At 59.8% G+C, this 6,728-nt stretch overlaps 1 long non-coding RNA gene across 2 annotated transcripts in view; it reads right to left on the bottom strand.

Annotated features, from left to right (window-relative positions):
* Positions 1 to 4,023: 4,023 nt before the first annotated feature.
* The window catches only part of LOC102239356, a 3,276-nt gene continuing 571 nt past the window's right edge, over positions 4,024 to 6,728 (bottom strand). The window contains exons 2-3 of one of the 2 annotated variants that reach the window (XR_313265.2): positions 5,342 to 6,109; positions 4,024 to 4,836 (exon numbers count right to left, since the gene is read on the bottom strand). This is a non-coding gene — a long non-coding RNA (uncharacterized LOC102239356). The remainder of the gene's footprint in view (positions 4,837 to 5,341; positions 6,110 to 6,728) is intronic. The other variant, XR_313266.2, reaches the window with a different exon arrangement.

Here is a 6,728-nt window from a genome sequence, read left to right as displayed (position 1 = left end):
TCAAGCTGGGGCAACGTCTCTCACAGCTGGTCTGGGTGTGAAAGGCACAGTGAGGGCTGCGCAGAGGGCCTGTTCGCCCAGGTGGGCCGGAGCTCCCCTGACGCCCCCCTGCAGTCTTGGTCCCTCTCCCAGGTCCCGGGAAGCTGTGGGCGGTGGTCAGAGCCTCCCTCTGGCGATAGAAGGGACCGAGAGGACGGCCTCCCGGTCAGAGAAAACCTAGATGGCCCAGCGGGGAAGTCAGCGCTGGGCTGGCCCCGGGGCTGCCGGGCCGGCACCGGGCCTCGCACACAGTGTGACATACTTGGGGCTTGGCAAACCCGAAGAAGCCGGCTGCCAAGGCCGGCTGCCTCCTTGCTCCCCTGGTGAATTTCAAGGGAAATTAAACCCACATGTTTCTGATTTGCTGACACTTACAGCTCATCTGAAGGTGGTTTTGCAAGAGTGGTTTGGACCCAAGGAGCCGAGAGGAACTTTAATGATGATTATTTTTCATTTTGAAACACAGACCTGTCCGTTTACATAATGAATGCCAGGCCCACGCAGCCGAGCCCAGCGCCGCCTGCCCCGGACCCCGCAGAGCCCGAGAGCTAAGGTCAACCCGAGAAGACCAGCGGCAACCTGACCATCCACCTGGACCCCGGCTGGGAAACGCCCCGCCAACCGCCCCTCTGACTGGGCCCCACCGAGGAGACCCAGAGCTGGAGTTCAGAGATGTGTGCGCAGGAGGGGTTGGGTTTTTGTTATTATTGCTATTGATTTTGGAGAGGAAGGGGGAGGGAGAGAGAGAGAAACATCACTGATGAGAGAGAATCATGGATCGGCTGCCTCCTGCACGCCCCACACTGGGGATCCAGCCCGCAACTGGGCCTGTGCCCTGACCGGGAATCAAACCGTGACCTCCTGGTTCATAGATCGATGCTCAACCACTGAGCCACACCAGCCAGGCTGGACTGAGTCTATTGGTTATTGATTTTATTATTTCCTCAGATCCTTGTCTAGGGGACGAAGCCCAAATTCAAGATGGCACCCAGGGCTGGCCCTGGAACCGGGTACAAGGGTGTGGGAGGTGGGCCTCGAGGGAGCGGCCCTCACAGAGGTGCTGCGCAGAAGGTTCTGGAATGTCTGCATGTCCCTGGACAGCAGCCAGGCCCGCCCGCCCGCCTGGGGCCACAGCAGCCAGCACACAGCAGGAAGGCTGGGCTTCCGCACCGTGTGGCCTCCCCACGGCCGGGCCCCTGGAAACCCTGGCCAGAGACCGGACCGCACGGCCCTCTTCCCACCAGGGATGGACTTTCCGTGCCTCCCATCCCCCCGAAGGTTCACCCAGGCGGCTTCTTGGGAAGGAAGCGGGGCCTTGTTCTCCGTTGCTCACTCCCCCTTCCCCAGCCCTGGGCCCTCAGCTGCTTGATTGGCATTTGCCTCCCAATGGTCTGGCCGCTGGAACCCGCCCCCCAGCTGGGGCCTGGACCACAGTCAGGGCGCTTCCCACCCCCGCACCCGGGATGAAGGGGGCGATGAGGCCGAGAAAGGGCTCCTGCTGGGGGTTTCCCTGGTGTGGAAGCCTGGGCACTCCCGGCTCCTCCCAGTGCGCCCCTGCACCCCCCGCACCCCCCTCCTATTATCCAGGTAGCCCTTGCTCTTCGGGTCCTCATCCTCCCCACGCGATACAGACTCAGAGATAACCCGTCAGGTGCAAGGCCAGCGCACTGCCTCCCTCCCCACCAAACTGCTGGCCCCTGGAGCCCAGGAACCACCTCTGACTCTCCCCTCCTTCTCCCGGAACTGAGAAGGGGGACCTGTCATGGACCCACCCCGACCCCCTGCGCCCGAAGGCTCCTTCCTGGGAACCTGGGACCGTGCAAACGGAGTAGTGAGTGTCCAGACGCTCTGGGACCAGCACCCACATGACGTCGTTGGCTGGAGCTGCCATAGCAAAACCCCACAGTGGACAAGGCTTCAAACCATAGAAACGTATCGCTCACGGTCCGGAGGCCGGAGGTCCGAGGTCAGGGTGTCCGTGGGCTGGTTCCTCCTGAGGCTGGGAGGAAGGGTCTGGAAGGATCTGGAAGGCTCTGCTCCCGGCTCCTCACCGAGCGATCTTCGGCCACTTGGCTCGTAGAAGCATCACCCCAGTCTCCTCCTCCACCACCGCGCAACGTTGTCCCCGTGTGCACGTCTGGGTCCGAATGTCCCCGGTTTTTAAGGACAACAGTCACACTGGCTGGGGGCCACCGTGATGACCCCAAATTAACTCCATCGTCTGCGAGGGCGCTCCTTCCAAACAAGGCCACGTCCCAGCTCCGGGGGCAGGACTAGCCTCTCTGTGGGGACACAGCTCAACCTAGACTGCCGTCCAGCGGTACGTTCTTAAAAGGCGACTTAAAATCGACATTGAAATACAGCAACCACGTAACTTACAGTCCGAATTGCGACTTTTTTTGACAGTGAAGGGAGGCACTGTTACTAACTCTGCAGGGACAGCGGGCCACAGGGACGGAGGGACGGCCCCCGCGGCAAGCTCACTGCCCGCCTCCCCACGCAGGGCAGTGGCACCCCCACCTCCGATCCCTCCTTTTTTGTGTTCCCGGCGAGTCGGTCTGTTTTATACGCAGTCCCAGCTGAGCCCAGGATTAGCTGTATCCCGGCTGCAGCGCATTCGCTGTTTCCAGCTCCCGATGGAGCCCGACCCCAGCAATTCCTGTGGCAGATGGAGTCAGGCCCCTTCACCTGTTCCCGGGCTCATCAGGCGCTAATCTTCCCGGGAGTTGGAGGCCCCTGGGTGTTACCTGAGCCTTAGCCTAGCAGGCCAGCGCTGGCCCCAGCCTAGAATCGGCCTTGAGAACCATGGTCACCTCCGCATGGCTGGGGTCCGACCCCCCTTGTCACCGGCTTCCTCCCAGCCTCTCCCTGGAAGGGCCCGTCCCCAGGGGAGCCTCCTGCTGAGGTCACTGTGGGACAGAGGCAGCTGCGGAGGCTGCCCGTCTAATTCAGAGTCTGTGTGATTATCAGGATAATGAGGTGGGGAACGAAGACACCGGGTTTTCCCCCCCTTCCTGATATGTTGGCCGCTTTCCTTCCTTTTGGAAGGTGACCCACCGTTAATGAGAACAAGTCACTGATTGTCCGGGTGCAAACAGAGGTAACACAGCAGCCATTACGCCCAAGCCCTCTTTGGTCTACGGAGCCATGTGTCAGGCCGAGTCGTCCATCACCTCGTTCCACCAGGGCTGCCGCCTTCCTCCACAGCCAGACGCTCGACACAGCGACAACCATTCGTGTGGCACAAGAGGAAACGTGAATAAATGCACAGCAGACCCCGGAGAGAGTACTGAGCCCCCCAGGAAGCTGGCTGCCAGCATCAGGTCTGAGGACATGTGAGCGGTCACACCCAGCAGGGCCTCCCCCGCTCACCCCCGCACGGGCCGCACGAGCATACGGGGGTTCCTTAAAGGGCCATGTCAGGTGGGTCCGGCTCACCTTCTACTCCATCTCCGTGGCCACCCTAAGGCCTCTGGTCAGCTGCCCACCTGGGGCCAGAGAAGGGGCAAGGCGACATGATGTGTGTCTGTCACCGGGCCGAGTCTAAGGGCGACCCAATGCGAGGGGTGAGGGGGGGCCGGAACAGCAGCTCCCCAACCCGTGGCCAGTTCTGCCTGCCGTCCACCCTCTCCCTCGTCACGGGGGAGTCCTGACCCCTCCCCGCCCATCCACCTCTCCCCGCTCACAACCCACCTTAACTCTGTCTCCGCTGACGCTGGTGTAACCAAAACCGAACCCGCAGTCCCCGATTCCCGTCTCTCCCACTGGGCTCAGGGCGCTCCACACCCTCCCGGGAGAGCGTGGCCTCAGAGAGAAGGACGGACACGGCCCAGCGTCCCATTTAAGGGAGAATCTGTGCCATCGTTTGTTCCTTATAAATGAAAACCAAATTGGACATGATGGTCTCTCCCTTTTCTTTCTGTGACGCTAAGCTTCTGAGGTCCCGGAGCATCTTGGGGGGACAGATTTTAAGGACAAAAGACCATATTTTTCAAGCCTCATATTTATATTATATATTTATTTTTATAAGATGAAGTGAAGATGTCACCGGGCAATTGACTGCATTGTGCACGTGAATCCCAGCGTCTGAACGGATGATCCATCCGGGATGCGGCTGAGGACACGAGGCTGAGAATAAAGGCCGCGGAGCTGCACGATCTGACACGCAGTGGGGCTTCAGCTCGGTTGCGGTCACGGAGGCCCACCCACGCGCATGCCCAGTGGAGCAGCCCCTGCTCCGCAGAGCAGCCCCCCCCCCACCGCGCATGCGTGCTGATACCCTCGGGGGGTGGGGAATGGTTCTGAGACAGAAGGAAATACGTTCTAAAAACCTTTGTGTCCTTACAATTTCCCACAAGATGCAGAAGCACAGACGCTGGGATGATAAGCCCTCCAGTACCTCACCCAGTTCAGTTACCGAGGTGAAGGTTAAACACGTTTGATCATTTTTAACATTTTAAACGGGCATCCCTTCTGCTCCTACAGACGGGGAAACTCGGGGAGCCTTCCGACCCCCTGGGGCTGGTGACCGGCTGCTCTCGGGTCACTGCCCTCGCTCAATCCTCCCTTTATGTGGGATGCGCTTCCCCTTCTCCCTGGCTCGCTCCCATCGCAGCTCAGGCAGGGGCTCGGCTAGGGTTTCAGCGGCGGTGACATCCCAGCCCAGCGTCCACGGATGGAATTTTCCATGAAGGAGCAGCCGGGAGCCAAGGAAACGCTGCTGGAGCTGAGGCTCCGCTCAGCTCTCCCCTGCGCTCCGCTCCGGGCAGCCAGCATCTGGGCGAAAGTGAAGGAAACCTGACAACAGAGCGATTGTTCTCTCCCCACAGCCGTCCCCCTATCTCACCTCCCCACAGCATCAGTCCCCCAATCTCACCCTCCCCACAGCATCAGTCCCCCAATCTCACCCTCCCCACAGCAGTCAGTCCCCCAATCTCACCCTCCCCACAGCCGTCCCCCAATCTCGCCCTCCCCACAGCCATCCCCCAATCTCGCCCTCCCCACAGCAGTCCCCCAATCTCGCCCTCCCCATAGCCGTCCTCAAATCTCACCCTCCCCACAGCCGTCCCCCAATCTCGCCCTCCCCACAGCCATCCCCCAATCTCACCCTCCCCACAGCAGTCCTCAAATCTCGCCCTCAAGGGGCCTGGGGCACAGGCAGACATGGCTCAGTTCTGCCTCAAGTGGATGCGCCCAGAGGTGAGGGGAAGGGACCTGCTGTGTCCCAGGGGGGACACCCCATCTGATGGCAGCTGCCATGACCTTTCTCAGAAACAAAGGGGCAGCGCAGGCAGCAACTCACCTTGTCTCTTGTCCACGAAGAACCTGAGCCAGCGACGGGATCAGCTTTCTTGCATTCCGTCCAACCGCTGACTATCACTCTAGACAAACAACCAGGGGCTGCCAGGCACCGGCAACCGCCCAAATCGCAAAATGATGGCCGGCCCGTCCAGGGTTCCCGTCCAAGGGATTGTTGGTTCCTCCACAAGAAACCCTCTGGGGTGAGAGGCAGGAGTCTGGGCGAGGCGCGTGGCTCTGTTTGCCACACTTGGAAAGGGAGAGAAATCTATTTTTGACACCAGCTATTGAGCTTTCAAACAGCATCGCCCGGGAAGCAAACCTCGTTTAGATGCCGACTCCAACTTTCACTCCATTTTAAAGCTTTTGGGGTCTCTTCCTCTTCTGCTCTCTCACACACACACACACGTGCACACACACACGTGCGCATACACACACTCACACACACGCATACACACGCACACATATGTGCGCGCGCACTCTATTTCCTTGGCCTATTTGAGCTAAAGTTTTGCAGTAGGTTGAGGAGCTAATGGAGTGATCAGTGGAGAGTCTGATGGCTTCGTTCAGATCCCAGCGCGTCTAAGAGCAGCCATGGCGTTCAGTACAATTAGTCATTAGAGACGGAGCCGAGCCCGGGGGTGGGGCAGGGCCGGGACGGAGTAGGAGGGCAGGAAAGGCGCACCGCGCTCTGGAGTGTGATGGGTTGTGTGAGCCGTGCCCGGCATCCCCGCCCGAAGGCAGAGGTCAGACATGCGTTCACCGCGGGCTCCTGAAAACGAACAAAACCGTAAGGCCACGGACAGCTCATCACCACGTTCGCAGGCGCCCACGAGAACGACTTCCCCACGTGGGGGCCCCGGGCCTGGAGGGAAAGCCAAGAACATTCCTGTTTCTTAGAGAGAAACTGTTTCTATTTCTAACGCCAGGAAAGCCTGTGCAGCTGAGCGCAGCGTGTCCTCGGGCCAGCAGAGAAAGCCCAGCGTGTGGCCCGTGACTCCGGCACGAAGGATGGCTGTGCTGCCTTCACGCAGCGCTTTCCAAGGACAAAGAAAACCGCTCCTCCTCCGCGCCTCGGGTGCGTATTGTTTATCCGAGAAAAATAACGTTGCAAAAAGAAAGCAGCTTCCGCCCGGCCGGCGGCTCAGGGGCTGAGCGTGGACCTCTGAACCAGGAGGTCACAGTTCAATTCCCGGTCAGGGCACAGGCCCGGGTTGTGGGCTCAGTCCCCAGTGGGGGGCCTGCAGAAGGCAGCTGGTCAGTGATTCTCTCTCATCATTGATGTTTCTATCTCCCTCTCCCTCTCCCTTCCTCTCTGAAATCAATAAAAATCTCTTTAAAAAGAAGAAAGAAGGAAAGGAAGGAAGGAAGGAAGGAAGGAAGGAAGGAAG

This window comes from Myotis brandtii, unplaced genomic scaffold (assembly GCF_000412655.1).
Source record: "Myotis brandtii unplaced genomic scaffold, ASM41265v1 scaffold139, whole genome shotgun sequence".
In the NCBI taxonomy this organism is placed as follows: domain Eukaryota; kingdom Metazoa; phylum Chordata; class Mammalia; order Chiroptera; family Vespertilionidae; genus Myotis; species Myotis brandtii.
This window is presented reverse-complemented; position numbering and strand designations above follow the sequence as displayed.